Below are 17,384 nucleotides of genomic sequence, written 5' to 3'. Positions count from 1 at the left end.
GCGGAGCGGAGGATGCGACGACTAAAAATAAAATTATTGCTTGGCAAACTCGTCTCGAGATGCAAAGGCAGCGATAGAGAGACTGACTGGGACTCGTACCCGATCTCCCCAGTCCCATGGTTCAGCTCCAGGTGGCAACTGCAGTGGATTGTGGCCAGGAGTCGGCGGGGAGCGCTGTGGAGCTGGGATTGAAACCCTGCCGAGAGCTGGACCTGGGCACCTTGGCCAATTACCCAGAGCCCCGCCATTCGCTTTCCGTCGGTTACCCTCGGAATGGTCTCCTAACCACAGAACCGTGGTGCAAGTCGTTAGGAAATATGTACATTTTAATGTGCTTAAATATACGCACTCTTAATGTTTTAAGAACAGGAATATTCATAGATGTATAAAATAATCTTAAGAAGCTTAACATTTTTGAAAGCTGCCATAGGCTTACAGCAAGCAACAGCATGGGTCTATCAAAAATTTCTTTCACATTTCAAGTCACATTTCCCTATGTTTCAATCTACCTGGAACCACTGTGCAGTCCTGCGACTCGTTTTGTATCTGGTTGCAACAATATTTGGTTGCCAGCTTGGCCAATGTATCAACAGCATTTAGGCTGCTGCCTTCTGGAGCTCCTCGTTCTTCTGCTTCTTCCGATTCTCCCGATTCCGCTCCTGTTAGTCCAAGTTGTGGTTCGTATTGGATCGGTTGGCTTGGGCCCGTGTTTGTGTTTGCATTTGGGCTCGGGCCTCACTTTTGGTAAATATGTGTGGACACGGGGAGCTAGGGGCCCTTGGCTAGCAGACTCCCTTCTTGTAGGCAGCGACTAACAGCCAAGGCACACATCGACATTCACATCCACATCCACATCCTCGTTTCGTCCCTTTGCTTAGTTAACTATGCAGTCAGCCTTTGGTGTGTTTTGCCCACTCCCTGGTACTTGGGCTCATATCTGATATTGCCAGAAGCTTACCTTCCTCCCCGGCGTTTTGCCCCTTTTGTGTTGCTGTTGTTATTGGCCAACATCGGATCCACAAAGTCATCAGCATCAGCACCAGGACCAGCACCAGCACCAGCTTCAGTATCATCCTCGCAGTGTGCAGATGCTATGGCCCAGTGGAGAGCTGTTTAACTGTTTGGCTCAACCACCCGGTGGCAGTCTATTTGGCCTGCTAATATGCAAACAGAGCTGCCAACTTAATGAAATTGAAATGAGCAAATTAGACAACGTTTGTGCAATGGGCAATAGGGGATTTGGCTGCGACGACAGGGCCCAGAAAATATTTCCCATGCTGCATTGGAGGCGCAGATGAACGTCCTAATGGCCGGGAAAATCTGACATTGAATTAGTGACAATCGCAGAGGGAGGTCGTTTCTGCACAGCGAACTTGCTTTTATGAGATGCGCAGAGAAGGGCGCAAAAATCTATTTTTATATGTTGCTGCCAATCCAAGCAAGTTGTGAAAGAGGGGACCTACAAGAACTGAACCTAGGAGCCTAAAAGTAAATCTTCTTAAGAATCATAATCAGAATAATCATTTAATAGGCGTTTGCCATTTTCAACACTAAAGATATTCCTAAAGCCCCTTCAAAACAGTGCGTCCCATTTGCATTTATCCAAGAAAAAAGATAAAGGAAAGCCGATGAATCAAGCAGAATGGACTTCCCTTCTTGCCCAAAACGAAATCATTTCAGACATTTCTGCAGTAGCCAAAGCCCATAAATCTCTCATCTCAATTTCTCAACTTAGCAGCTGCTGCCACATGGAAAAACTAGTCTAGCCATTAGGACACTCTCCAATAAAAATGCAACTCCCACAAATCGCACAAAAAGAATCCTGGCGAGTGGAGGTGAAAGGAGAAATTGGAGATACAAACTCACATGTCATGGACTTTGCTGGGATGCAACTTCGATACCAAAACATACTGATAGATACAAACGACTTCATGACTGCACAAAAGAACCCTGACGATGATGATGATTTGCACAAAAAACAAGTGGAAAAGGAAATTTATTTTTTCAACTGTCTGCATCATTGAATTGGCCGGGCAAACGGACGAATTGATGAATTGCCCTGGCTCAAGTGGCAACAGTTTAGACCAAGGAGTACGGGAATAGATCAATAAATGCACGGGGCGGAGAATCGACTCATTAACTTGAAGTCCATCACTGCACTTCTTTTGTTTATTGAAGTTTAGCATGGGGCTGAGCTATGGTCTCATGGTCTCTCTCATAAAAATTTATGTTAATTTCTTTTAGAGCCCCGGCAGCAATCTGTGACTGCATGCGTAATGAGCTGTTCCAAGATAGGTAAACAACACAGGGAAATGAAAAAGAAAGAGCTCCCCTCCACTTGCAGCTCATTAAAACATCACGAACAAATCAAAAATTTAAATAATGATTAACGCCAGCCCGAATTGTTCCGATACATCCACCTACAACGGCAGAATGGCCCCTCTTCCTCGAAAACTTCATGCTACAATTGAGAATTTCTACGAAAGATGCTCGTTTTGTGAAAATGCAGTGTAAACATTTAAAGTAAACAAAATATCTCGACGCCGACGTGAGCTCAACAAATTAACTGCAGCCGTTTGCGAGGAGACAACGCGTCGTATGAGCAACCGTCGCAGCATTTGTGTGGATTTATTTGTATTTATTTTCCAGTCAATATAAACTATGTGAATTTGTACTGTACATAAAGGCAGTGCGAACAAAAAACGAGCGGGAACATATAGGAGCAGCCATAGTCGGGGCTAAGTAAATAAATCAAATGCAACAGCGCACGATCCAAATAGTTGAGATGACTTCAGTCGCATGGGCTTGAGTTTGGTTTTTTCTTCGTATTTTCGTGGAAGTGCAAGCCAAGCTGGCGGGACAAGAGTTTTGTAAATAAATAAAGCCGATAAACTTTGGAATAAATTCCGGAGTTGCAGTTGGTAATCTCTCTATTCAAAAAGCGGAAGATTTCTCTATTGATTAGTGGCGATGCCATAAACGATTGAATGCTTCTTTTGTTGGCAGCAATAGGATTATTTTGATTCTTTTAAATTTTATAAAATTACAATAAAATACATTTGCATTAGAAGTGATAGGGTAATAGTAAATGTAATCAAATTACTACTATTATTTTTTACAACAATTTACTTTTGCTCATTTTAAATAGACTAGCTCAATATACTTTTGATTCACGTTTAAGGTATTCATTTTAGAAACAGTATAAACATTATAAGGTTTCCATCGTATCTCTTACGGGTTTTGCTTGGCTGGTATACTTTAAATATAAATTGCTACTTGCATTAATCTCTCGCCCTAGCCAAAAATTCCTTCGCTTTTATCCGAAAAACCGCTATGAAATAGTTTTTGTTGTGCATTAAAATTCCTCGAGTGTAATCTACTAGAAACGTTACGCTTGCAACCTGCCAAACTTTAGCCCGCCACACACAGCCATCTAAATGTACATTTACCCCAGGGTTCAGGACCTAATCTCAAAACCCAGGCAACGGGAGAAGCAGCAAGACAGAGAATCCTGGGGATTCCCCATTTCGAGTCAAAGTCATTTGCCAAAAACTGGGCAACAACAACAGCTCATCAACACCTTTAGTCAGCCATTTTTCAACATGGCGATAATATGGCCACACAAGGCACAAGTGGGGAAGTGTACACTGAGAAAATTGTACCACATTTGAAGATGTAAATTGGGTTGTGAGGCATTTAGACAAATTGAGCAAATACTTGGAAAGGAACTTATCTTGTCTTAAAAAACATGGAAATAAGAAAAGTTTCTAGTGTGTGGTATACTATTAAAACGTTCAGCTAAAAGCTAAATAAAACGACGAAAGAATATCACACTGTTTTTTTTTGCGTGTAGAAGGGACCCGGAATAGCGAGGCAAATACGCAAAAACCCGGCGCACACTAAATCCACTTAAATTAATTGCAAAAGGTGATTACGTTGCTGTTTTGCCTGTGGAGTGCGGACTTTTTGCCTGGCAGCAAACAGACAGCGAGCAGACAGCTGAGAAATGAGACCGCCCCTCCTGGATTTGCCACGCAGGATATCAAGGAGCTGCAGTAGGGACTTAGGACCTGCGACCGGGCAAACGTCGCCATTTCTCTAATGCCAGCGGGCAATGGCAAACACCCGACGACAGGCTGCGAAGCTGTAGCTGCAGGAAGATATGCTGCAGGTCCTTCGTTCTGGCATCAGGACCTTTCGCATCCATACTTCCGCCCCCGCTAATGGCCTTGCATGGCTGCACTGAGGGAAAATATATCTTGTGTGCATGTACATGCTGATAAAACCATACTTTCGGAAGCTAATTTGTCAATATCAATGACTTTTTATTTTTGGTCATCACTTTATGCTGATTTATTTTAAATTAAAAGTGAAATAGTCTGCACTAGACCACATTTTTTCCGAGCTTAAAATGTTGCAGGTGGCTGTCTCTTCAACTTTGCAAAGTAATTTGCAAAGAGGCGCGGCGGGTAAAACAGAAGGCAAGTGCCGCCAAAATGCAGTCAAGGATAAAGCGGCAGCGGCACGGGATGCCAGGATACCAATAACAGCAGATGAAGGCATCCTGTTTCGCTCAAGGCTGCTCATCTCCTCTCTTTTCTTGCCGTCCTCTTACGCGCTCGTTGGGCGACAAGGTGTTAAGGTGTCTCGATGTCGTTAACTGTCATCTGCGCTCGCAATTTCCGTTCATGCGGGCTTATAAATTGTGAAAAGAAAATGGAAAAGATATCAAAGCTCATAGACATATTGAAAACTTCCAGAATCTTTCATACAAAATATATCGACGAAGAACAGATTTAAGCGTACCTTTAATAAATTAAGTAGAATTGAAAAGCTGAAGGAAACTGGGGCTATGGTAGCCTAGTAAAGTTAATATGTAATACATTATTTAGAATATAACTAACCGCTTACTCTGAGCTTCTAATATTACTACTTTTCACATTAATCTTCTACTTGTTTTACGTACATATGTATTTTGATTTTATTTTTTTTGCAATAGAATATGTATTGAAATAATAATACTAACTACCACGATGTCATCGTGTGAACGTTGTTTTCAGGGTGAATTCCCGCCCCAACTCCCATTTTTTTGCATACGTGCGTGTTCGTGAGCTTAAAATGTCATTAAAGCACGGAAAGGGCGTGACTGCGAGGACTTTTTCAGGACGAGACCTGAACAGGGAAGTCTAAGCGCAAGACCCCGCCAAAAAGCAGAAACCAGAGACCAGAAGCCAATCGAGCTGCGTAAAGGAGCAAATATTTGGCGAATATTCCCCACTCGACAGCTCATAAAGACCATCGAGATGTCTTCAAGTCGCAGATAAAAGCCAAAAACATTCTTAATCAGCGCCGAGAGGTTTCCCCGCCTTCTCTTTGCTCCTGTGGGTGGGCGTGGCGTTGGGAAAATTTATTGATAATTGATTATAGCTTCGTTAGGTCGCGTTTAAGGCGGCGTTTTGTGGTTCTTTCTCGTGTTTGTTGCTGCAAATTGAAAATGCAAATTGCCCAGATGATTGCTCCTCCGATTCCCGTTCCGTTTTTCCCACTCCGGTTTTCCGCTTTCCCCGCGAATGCAGTGTTTTTGTTGTCTTCTCGTGCCTTTTGATGTTTCGGCGACTTCCTTTGGGGAAAGCAAATTTTCATAAATTTTTAAAACAAACACACGGGTTGACTGGACAAAAAAGCTAAGAAAAATCTGGGAACGGGAAGGAAAGCGAAAAGCTGAGTCTCGATTGGTGCTGAGCTTGGTGGCTTTTTAACGCCATTTTGTGGATACCTTGTACTCTGCGGGAATCTGTGTGCCGTGTTCATAAATGGTGGCGATATTTTAAAATATGTAATTCAATGAAAATTAAATATTTAATTTTAGTTTTATTTTCTTGATAACCTTTGTTATCCTAGTTCATTTATGAGCAACATTATTCCGAATTAGCGAGTTTTAATTTCTTCCCTTGCTTACTGCATAGGGTATCCCATTATTCATCAAACTCCGCCACAATGAGTACCATTTTTTACAGTCTTTGTTGGGCTGTTGTTGTTGTTGTTGGTGCTAGGACGTGCCTATGTGCATTGCTTTTGCTCACCTTTTGAGCTTTTAAATTATTTTCCAAGCACGTAGCTTCTGTCGGCTGTTTGCGTATTTAAACATGGCCATCATGTGCGTCGGGTGGGGGGCTTAGGGCGGTAGGGGTAGGGGGGTTCCGAAGAAGTGTAGGGGTTGGGGTGAAAAGCGCGTAGCGGCTTTGCTTTGCCGTTGCCTTTAAAAGGATTTGCGCAATTTGCGTTTTATTTTAGGGGTGCGAGGGTTCGAGGGGGGGTTTTCTTTTTTTGAAGGGGGTTCCTGGGGATCCAGGGTTTTGGGGGTGTGATGGGTTCGGGTTGTTGACAAACAAACAGCGGCGTTGAGTGACGCCGAAGACAGGCGAAGTGAAGCAAAGGACCTAGGATATGCTGAACAGGACAAGCGGCAAGCTTTGTGTTTGACAATGTCCTTGCTGATGTCGCGTTTCGCCCCCACAGGCGCCCCTTACCGTACGTGACTTGCATTTTATTTTCCCCAAAACCCAGCCAACAACCCACTCTCATCTCCCATCTCCCATCCGCCATCCGCCCAACGGAGAAACTCGTTAGTAATTTACGAAAGGGAAAAGGAAAGAGAGATCACGCCACAGATAGAAATGCGGAAAACCGGGGATTCAGCTAGCTGCATGTTTTCAAAGCAATCAAATGCTCGTCTATATTCATATGGGAATAGTTGCGCTGCACGGCCATCTAAAAATATAGACTCTACAGTTTTTGTGAAGTGCCCGCATGTCTGTACTTTTTTTTTCGTTGGCGTTCCTTAACTGCAAATAATTCCATCATCAGTTGAGCGAACAGAGCCGAAAAATTTTGGGAATTTAATAGAAACAGAAACCGGCAAGGGCAACGATTGATAGCCACTTGAAAAACGGCCTCTGGTTTGCCTTCAATATCAGGTGCACTGGCAAAAACTAGCAGTGCCATGGTCTGAAACAATCATTGACTGCTATATAGGCGTGGCCTAAACTATATATTAATTAAATTGCTTTTAATATGGTAATCTATTAAGGCGTTATCCTTCGTTAATTGTTTAAGTCATTCTTTTTATGGTAAAAATTCACGACTGTTGAAATTTGTATTGGGATACAAATCGAATTTGTAGATGCAACTCAGTAAAGGTCCTCAAAGAGAGCTAAATATTTTTGTTCAATGTATATGCTGACATTGCCCAGTGCACTCTGAACCGAATTCGTTGGGTGCGCTTTTGGCACAGTGGGACACAATGAGAAGTGCCCACGCCCACAAACTACTTCTGGAATTGGGGCTCCAGATCGCAGCATGTGCAGTGGAGAACATTTGTGGGTTCCGGGTGGTTTTGGGGGCTATTCAATCCTTAATGGCCTCAGTCGCAGCGTCGAGAATTATTGAAAATGTTTTATTTTGTGCATTTGATTGCTGTAAGTGTTGAGGTCCTCCACGAGCTCGGCCTGGTGTCTAACTTATAAATATTTCAATAACATTTGAAGTGCGCCTTCCTGCTGGATGCCCAACCCACGCCTCCCCCTTCCGAAATGTAAATGCACTTTCCATTGTGCGCTGGTGTCTAGTGCTTTTGGCACTCCATATTTAGATCGCAGCCATGGCACTTGCCATATTTGGATTACCAATCCCAAATTCAAAACATATCCATTGCCATGGGAGAGTAGAAAAGTTTTAGTTTAGTTTAGTTAGTTTAGAGTAATTAAGTTACGTTATATTTATATTTATTTATAGTAAGTAAAAGGGCTTAGAGTGTAGAATATGTTACTTACAGTTCGTACATCGCTTAAATATTAAAGCTTAGAAAAATTTATTTACTATGTCAATAAAATTGTATATATTCAACTTAACTTACTTAAACCTTAAATCAAAATACTGTATATATTATAATTATTTATTAATGCCATAAATGCCACTGATAATGCTTCATACATTTAGCTTGTTTTACAAATTTCCATTTGCGAAACATCTCGATTTAGTGCACCGCATAAACGCTCCTTCTGACCATGTTTGAACGGGCCTGTGGGATATGTAAGCCAGCATTTGTTGGCTCGCTAGATGAATTCTATGGCACGTCCGATATGGTTCGATATGCACACACATAGACGGCAAACACTTTCAATTGGAGGGGTGTATTTGTGCTTTAAAACTTTCCACAGCCGGGCCAAAAGAGTTTCGAACCATCGACTGATGCAATCGTGGCTCACTCCATTTTCCTATTTTCCTACCGGCACGAAAAAAGACGTCGAAGCCTTTCGGTCTGGCCTAGAAAAGTTTAACTCAATTACGGGCCCAGTCGGCACACGTGACTAACTGGGATTCTGTATCAGATGAGGTAAGGTTAGGCGAGGTTATTCGAGTATGGTCGCAATGGAGAGGAGTGAGCCCAAAAGCTGGCCAAGCATTAAGCAGGTCGACTCGGGCCACCTACAAATCCCCTTTTCAAAACTCATTAGCACAAATTCGTGCCTTTCAATACAAGTTAGGAGGCGAATCTGCGGAGGGCAGTCGGGTTCCTTAGATTATTGTGGGAGTCTGCTGGGCTAATTTGGGCTGGCTGACAAAATTTATGCTGATTGTGGGGCAATTTACGAAAATTCCTACCGTCTACTGTTGGAACATTTGCGGGTTGCCTGCGAGCCATGAGTTTGGAAATCTTTGGCCCGAAAATAAAAAATGTTCTCATTCTGTTTTCCATAACTAGTACGAGGCACTCAGCCTTGAAACAATGGAAATAAAATAAGAGAAACCTTTTCTTCTTCCTGTCTTAGTTACCCTTTGAGGATTGGTAATAATTGTTAGGTGGGGTCAGTACTTTTAAGACTTTGGGGAAAGAAAACGGAAATAATTGGAAAATATCCCAAAGAGTTCTGTCTGCTCTAAATTATTCTTGAAACAAACGGTCTTGGAGTGTATATTTTTAAAGATTACATAAAATATATACACTTAGGAAAGTTACTTGTGTTTAACTGCAAACCAAATCTAAAACGTTTTAGCTTCCATGCATTTTTAATCTAATTTTAAACTACTTTGCTTTCTTTTTCAGATCCAGCCAGACTTTTGTCTAATTTATTGAGTGCAGCCGCCGAACAAGGTAAGCAAAAGAGTTCAACCGTTTTGTAGTACCCCAATCTATATATGCAAAGTAGAGTTAAATGAATCAGAGCTTGCGGAGTTGGGTGAAGAGGTCCTAGTCGAATCCTGCGACTTCTGCATATATAAATTGTATAAGAACCAGAGTTCTTTCGGTCGTCGCTTGGTTTCCGTTTCCGCTTTTGGCTTTCGCTTTTTCATTTCCGCCTAATAAACTACATAATTAAACTGGCAGGCAATGGGATTAAAGGATTCAGCGGCGGAAAGCCCCGAAGGAGTCCAACTCACACACACTCACTTGAGCATCCGAGTTGGTTTCTGGCCTCAGCCAAAGTTTCGTTCACGAATTAAGCTAAATTAATTTTTGTTCCTTGCCGCCGTTGTTGCCAATGCTACTTAAGTCCTTTGACTTTTGCCTCGTTTGATGATGGAGCTCTGGCCGTTAGTAGTCCTCTCATCTAATATATGTGCTTGTCTCGTAGCATCGCCTTAAATTAATGATGTGTTTTATGCGCTCCTCTTGTTGGTCATGCCGATGAAAAAAGTATATTAGGGAACAGTACGGAAAAAATCACAGCAAATGCTATTTAGACGTCGAAAGCGCAGCATTAGCAGTAAATAAAATAGGATAATGCGACAAGTCGACCGCATGGCAGAAGCTAACTACAGGTTCCTAAATTAGGGGTAATATAAAAGAGCGGTTCGTGGAGGAAATTTTAACTTAGAGAGGCCACTGGAAAATTAGCTACTTCCGTAGATAATTATTAACAAGGTCATAAGAGATTGAATATATGTCTTCCTTACTCATTTTTTCTTCAGAACTGTTCTGTGCGTAAGCAGAAGTTTAAGTAATACCTTTTATTTGTAATTTAAAGTTTTTAATTTTTATTTTTAGAGTAAAACATTTTGTTCCATTATTTTGTTAACTAACATTTATTTGTTAACTATACACTTCTTTATACATATTTTTATAAATTTTGTATTGTCGAAAATTGCTCGTTGCAAAAAAGGGATATTAATGTGTCCCTTAATTAGCTTAGATGAAGAGCCCCAACGAAATCCCCTCCAGATTGAATTAACCCAGTTGAGACGATTTATTGCCCAAAAGAGTATCGCAAACAGGACAGATGCTGCAATGCAGAAGCCAAGGGATACGGAACGCTTGGCTTTGACAGGCTAAAGGATTATGTGTCCTTAGCCAGCGCTCTCTTGTTGTCTATCCAGCTATCTGGTTCCCGTAAGCCAGCAATTTTTCATAGAAAAAGAGACCGCAGGAAGCAGGGGCCTTACACCTGGCCTCCAGAATAAACCACAAGACCGTATAAACTCTTTCCCGACCGAATGACTTAATACAATCTGACTGCTGGCATCGATGAAGACAAACAGAATCGGGTGTGTAAACAATATTTCGGGGTACAAATCGGTCCCGCAAGCCGGAATCAGAAATCTGTTTAGCTCAGAATGTGGATTGCTCCGAGTTCTTACACAAATATTTTGACAAAACGCCTGCTGTTTTCCACATAAATATTTATATTTGCCCCGAATGCACCACACACACACACACCAAATACCCATTCTCCTGGCAACCGAAACCCGAAGGATCCAGAGTATCTTATCGTGGCATCTCTACCTGCCGCAGACTTCGAACATGGACCAGCATCATTGTATCTGTATCTGTATCTGTATCTCCGAATCTGTATCTTCAGGCATCACACGGGCGCATTAATCTGTCGTGCGTACACAAATTCCCGGCCCCCTTTCCTGGTCCTCGGAAATCGAATCCACAATCCACAAAAATGCAGTTAAATAAATTACAAACGCTCTGTCACCCAGCGGTCGAGGAGTTTTTTGGAGACGCATGTCGCGGGTTTATCGTTCGCCGGGCATCGCCTGGCTTTTCTTATTCGAAATTTACTCTTTAATGAATTTCTCGGTTCTGGCTCAACTTCTCCACTTCTCCTTTTATCCTGTCCCCAATCTGCGTGCTAATGAAATAAATGCCCGGACAGCGGAGTCGTTCTCGAATGGGTTCTCAAGTTACCCGCTGCATTGGAACACGAACATGAGCAATCTGTGACATTGCCCACATATGGAAAACGCTAGCGGCCGATGAAAAAAGTAAAAAATACTAAGGGGACTCGAAAATACGATACTGAACAAAACGCATATAGGAATTATGAGACAGTCATGGCACATAAATTCCTCAATGTGTGTGGGATTCTACACAGAACTGCTGGGGAGTGTTTCTTTCGAGCTTGGAAAAGGGTAATCTCGGAGAAATCTTGCTGGGGAGTTCGGCTTGTTGAACAAGTTTATTAGATTGATTTATTCCCGGGAATATTTGTTTGTCTCCATCGTAATTTCATTATTTGTTTGATATTTAAATCGTGCCGCCAATTAATATGTTGTATGATTTATCATTTAAGGAGTGTTTAATGTGCACTTGTAATTAGTATTTCATAGTATTCATAGTTATATTGAAATAGTTTTTAACATATAAGAATGATTTATTTAAGCGCTAATTAAAGTGCTCTATATGATTAACACAAAAAGCTTAATAAAATATATGACATATATTTTAAGGTTACTTGTATGGTCTTTAACCAAGTGAATATAGGTTGTGTATAGACTTTCCTTAGATTGTGTTGAGGCAATCCATCCCCCGAAAAATAATCACACTTCGTACACAAACCAATTGACATTGGCCATAAATATTCCTCAGCTAACTCCTTGCAGTGGCTGCTTAATTATTAATTTCGCATTTACCGCAAAACGTTTATTGGACTTCGTGTTCCGTTGCCGGTATCCACTTAGGCCCCAACCACCCGATTCTCCGATTCTCCAATCCAAATCCAAGGAAGCCGCAGGTCGAAAGCAATCTTCCCCAGTCGTCGAACTTATTTCCTCAATTGCATAAATCGAACAGAAATTTGTGTTTTGGCGCGTGTCACGAATGAGCAAAACAAGTTAAAAGACCCGAAAAAAAACCAAAACCAAAGCGAACAACTCCTGCTCTCTAATTTTCCCTGGCATTCGAGACAATGTGACAAGGTCTGGCCCACAGCCGCCCCCAAATATCAGTCTATAGTCTGTTTGTCACCCAAGTCATTTACATGCTCCGCCCGACTACGTGACTCACATACTTAGTGCCCGGAGTGCCCGGCCCTCCAAGATATTTCTGTGGGGATTTCTGTGGTTGCCCCCGACTTGGCCTGGGCCACATTTGATCAAAATGCGAGCGTCCGCCGGGAGACTGAAGCGCAGTCCCAGACTGGGACTCAAGTGAGTCACGAACGCCGCCGATAAAATATTTAAAATTCATTTCTAACATTTTAGTCCGCTCTGCTCATCACCAACATCGATTACTCATGCCCCGAAGTTTAAACCGTAAACTGCCGCAGTCGACTGCAGTCTGGAAAAAAAGATAATCATACTATAGTTAGTCATACAAAAATCCCCATGAACAAGTACTATAATTTTCCTATCTACTTAACTTATCAATAATCTAAAAAGTGCAGTTGAATTCGGCATATTTTCTATTCTTATAAAAATGTGAGTACTCTAAAGTAAATATTTCCAATTAGAAAATGTTATTCTTTAATTAATTTTCTAGGCTCAAACTGACACGTATTACTTTTATTCACTTAGTAGTAATATTTAAAGAATCTTGTAAAAGTATACATGTTATTCCGAGTGTAGATAGCTGTTGTTCCAACTGCAAGTTTTGTGTTGGCTCTGCCATATCTTGATAAGTCTCGAGTTGTGCTTTGATTTATGCCCGTGTCGGTCGCACTCACCTGGCCAAGATTGCATCGAAGGTAAATAGCGCAGGAATCGTTTGGCATCGAGAGCCAAACCACCTGGGGTGGTCGGTTGCCTCAATAAAAGCTGCACTCGCTTTCGCACTGGCAATTGCCATTCCCATTGCAGTTGCAGTTGCAGTTGCAGTTGCAGTTTATTAGTTTTTCTATTGAATTACATATCAATGCATTTCTCATCGCAGTGCGAGTGAGTGCAGATAGATAGATAGCTCGGATAGATAGATAGCTCAGATATCTATAGCTCCATAAAGCCTTTGCCTTCCGATACAAGTCATGTGTGTTTGTTGTTTGCGGGTGTTGATTGTTTGTCATAAATATCTGAGCTGCATTTTATTGCTGCCACCTAAGGGGTTTCTCTGGATGGCAAATCGTGCATAAATCGAATTGGCGCAATTCACACATTCATAAAATCATTACAATGCCCTGAAATCCTTCGAGTCTTTACGCATTCCTAAATAAGATATTCTTGTTCGTTGCCACATTTGGGATATATCTGTCATGCACTTCTGAATTGTAATCTCTAGGTATTTAAGTATATACATAAATAGTCATTTCCAAAATCGTACTCATCTCTCAGGGAATTATCTGTACTTGATAATATCCTTAGCCGTCGCTTTATCCTTGGCAAATATTGAATCCGTGTCACAGCCATAAACACTTCTATGTCTTATCACGACCCGCGGTTGTCTCTATCATATTTTATATACATTTTCTATTTATTATTACATGTTATATGTGGTTCTGAGTACCCCTCTCTCGCATTCTGTTGATAAACTGGGCTGCCACTCACCTAGAACCGAATCCCCAACTCCCGACCCTCAGTCACTTCAGTTGAGTTCGATTCCTTTGTTGATTTTTCTAGATTTGAAGCACTGATTGTGCGCGCATTTTACAACCGTACCCGTAACCATATTCCCCATATTTTCCCGCCCTGCCCGCTTTTATTTTCCGGGCAAGGTGTGAATTGTGGAGGAATGGTGGAGGAACTGAACTGAACTGAAACTGCAGTCTGGAATTGGAACTCGGTCCGTCCGTCTCTTTGCTTTTTTGATCGACAGCTTGCCTAAAACTGTCAACGCGTTTCTTTATTTCTGTTTCTGTTTCTGCTTCGAGTTTGATTTCCCTACATCCTGTGTTTTATGGCGCATTTCTTCGATTTCCAGCGATTTGTTTAAGTTGCAGCCGCTTTGTGTTTGCACGGTTGCACAGTAGATTGTCGTCGTAATTGTCGCTGTCACCACGGTTCCCTATCGAGGGTATACATAGGTGCTTTATATCACAGTCGACTGAACGGATCGGGTTTACCCTCCTCCTCCCAACCGACGCTTAGATTAAGATTAAGGGCGTCAATTGTCGGCGTTTACTCCGCCACTATAGGTTGTCAAAATATGAATTTGGTTGTCATAAATCAGATTAATGGTTAAAAATAGTCCGAATTATGGCATTATGGGATGAAGAGTTATTGTATTGTGCCTATTTAGGAATATTCAATTCGCAAAAGCCATGAAAATGGCAACTTTCTTGACATCTATTTTCGATAAACCCTAATTCGCACTCTTACTCGTATGATACAATCTTAAAGAGTTTCCTCGCCAGTTTAATCCAAGTGGAACCCATTTTTCCATTTTCCCACACCACACCTCACCGGCGAATAACATTTAATCAATTTCCCATAAATCACATGCCAAATCAGCTCGATGTCTGGCTACTTGAAAGGTTCTTTGGAACTGCCATCTAAGCTCATGCACTCCCACAATTTCTCTACTCTGCAGTGCATATCATGACTGCACAAAATTGCTTAACTATATGGAAAATTGACAAGTTTTGATGGCTGACAGTGCGGTTGAGCCGCGCTGGCTTTTCCACATTTTCCCGCACAGTTGGGTTATGCATGATTTGCAATGAAAAATGCAGAAATGGAAAAGGAAAACTTGATCAAAAACTGCTGGCCACCGAAATGGTAGCTTAACCATTTTCCCTTCGGCAACTCGTTTACTTTTCATTCTTGACGTGGCGTGCTGCAGCGCATTTTCCGATTGGAATTATTTCAGCGATTCTGGCCAATTTCGAAATAGAAAAAGTTTGTTAGCTGCTTTTGTTTTTCTATGATGATTGACAGAGGAAAATAGGGGTCGGGTTCAAAGGTTGATTGAACCTCGGCGACAGTTTCTGCTTGGAGGCGAGGTTTCCTCAATCGATTCCGGAAAAATGGGTAAACAATTTGTCAACGGTGGATGGCATTAAGCGATCCATAATGTTGTCTAAACAGAAAGTAATTTTCAAAGCGCAGAACCTCAGGAGTCAAAACTCCTTTTCTACGTCCTGCTCTCTACACTGGAAAAGAACGGGTCCTATTAAAAATGTTATTATTTTGTTAACAAAAAGGACATGTTAGCATAACATAATCCCTCGGATTATATTTTCAAGCTTATGTCATATAATTGGCTTATTCGATATATTCTTATACTACAATGTGAATGATATCTTATATGGGATTTATTCCGACAGTAAATTCCCACAAACGTAGTGTCTTTTCGCTCAGTGCGCATTTTCCTGTCCTGACTATTGGGACCAACCGCAGTCACAGACGAGACATGTCAACTGCTAATGTCACTTAAATGCCAGTGCCGCGTCTATCACAACCTTCCCTTCCCCTCATCTCCCTGCCCATCCCTTTGCAGTCGTCCTGTTCTGGTGCATGTGTGTCCTTTGGTTTCTCTTGTGTCCTTTTGAGAAAATGCCAGGACTACATCCGCTTAGGCGTGCTGGAAATTGGATTTTCACAGCTGCCAGACAGAAACGCATTGAATGCTGCGGAGCGAAGGCCATTGAGTTGCCCTGAGATTTAACACGCTTTAGATTTCTTCCCGCTTTGTCTCCATGGGAATTTCGCAGTGCTCGCTGTCCAGTTGATTCGTCATAGGGTCTCGGCTTGTTCAATCCCCATCCATTATTCCTTTTTGGGCGATTTCAAGCCTCATTATTAGCACCGACTGCCCAAGCAATAAACCAAAACAAATTTTACCTAATTACATTGGCGAATACTCATTTGAATTGAGTCTTCAGGGATTTGAATTCCCATTTCAAGGCTGCACAGGTAATGGTAAATGGGATAGGCACTCTGTCGCTAGGGAATAAGTAACCAAAATTTGGAAGGGAAGCTGCGAAAGAATCAATTCGGCATTTGTGAAGATCATATATAAGCAAACAAATAGAAAATGTATTTTAAATTCTAAAACCACTAAACATGATTTGTGTTAGGCGGCATGTTACTGTTGCATATTCTCATCGATAGCATCCGCTAAATTGCTTCCATTTCCCGTGCATTATGTGTTTTCGCACATTGCCAAGCACCTACCATTCGTAGGCCACACATGGACTTAACCCATAGATTTATCCCAGCACCAATCCATCCATCTGTTCACCGGGATAACCATGGCCAAATCCATTCAGCTGGACCAACATCCGTCGGCCATTTTGCCGGAGTCGGAGATCCAAAGTAATTTCCTTCGCCACTAAACTGTGCGGTTGATGACAGATAATCTGAGTCCGGAATCCTGGAATCCTGGAGACCGGGTCGGGTGGGGTCCACTTCCCTTTAACCGCACAGCCCCATGAATAATTCGCAACTTCTCCGGAACTGGAGCCCTCTCTTTCTCGCCCCTGCATCCGTCTCTTTCTCTTTGCATACGACCATCTCTCTCTGCGACTCCGAAATGGCAAGTGCATTGAATGATTTATTTGGTGTGATTGCTTCACACACACATACTCTATTCGTATATATGTATGTATATAGGCGATATACTGCCGCCGATTCCTCTTTGATTTCCCTTTGGCAGCAATCAAACAGTCGTTGCCGCTTGCGGTCAACAGAGGGCGCCACCCCTCCACTGGGAATTGAGGGAGGGGTGGGTTCTCAGTGGGCTTTTGTGAATTTTAATTGCCACGTTTGCCAAAGTGTTTTGATTGCTTTGTCATTGCACTAATCAGCACTTGTTCTCACTGCCTCACTTGGGGGCATTTATTAATTATAAATTCCCTTCGATGGCTCAAAGCGACGGGAGCAAAAAGCGGCAGGGGGCGCCACTCAATCGTTCGTTCCATTGATTTCTTTCGAAGCTTCAAGAGGGAATCAAGCCCTCTCTGTCGACATCTATAGCCCCACCCTCTCCCTCCCCTGTCCCTTTCCCTCTCCCTCGCCCTTTTTTACTGCCCGCTGTAAAAAGCATTTTCAATTGAGATTTATTGTGGCGTGTATTGGTTTAGGGGGCGTGGCAGCTTCAGCTCCACTCGCTTTGCATTTTTCAGCTCACTACTTTACAGAGCAGTTCCGTTCTCGTACCCTTTCGGGAGTATGGAACACTTTGTGCAGTACAATGCCATAATCTAAAGTAGTTCTATTTGTTTGCA

General features: G+C 42.1%; 1 long non-coding RNA gene across 2 annotated transcripts in view; it reads left to right on the top strand.

The window, feature by feature from the left end:
* LOC122616135 overlaps positions 1-10,909 on the top strand; it is a 50,710-nt gene extending 39,801 nt beyond the window's left edge. The window contains exons 5-6 of one of the 2 annotated variants that reach the window (XR_006325895.1): positions 9,107-9,154; positions 10,194-10,909. This is a non-coding gene — a long non-coding RNA (uncharacterized LOC122616135). Of the gene's footprint in view, positions 1-9,106; positions 9,155-10,188 lie in introns of both variants that reach the window. The other variant, XR_006325894.1, reaches the window with a different exon arrangement.
* The last annotated feature ends 6,475 nt before the right edge of the window (positions 10,910-17,384 follow it).

This window comes from Drosophila teissieri, chromosome 3L (assembly GCF_016746235.2).
Source record: "Drosophila teissieri strain GT53w chromosome 3L, Prin_Dtei_1.1, whole genome shotgun sequence".
Classification (NCBI taxonomy): domain Eukaryota; kingdom Metazoa; phylum Arthropoda; class Insecta; order Diptera; family Drosophilidae; genus Drosophila; species Drosophila teissieri.
The sequence above is the reverse complement of the archived record's forward strand: the minus strand, read 5'-3'. Positions and strand labels throughout refer to the sequence as shown.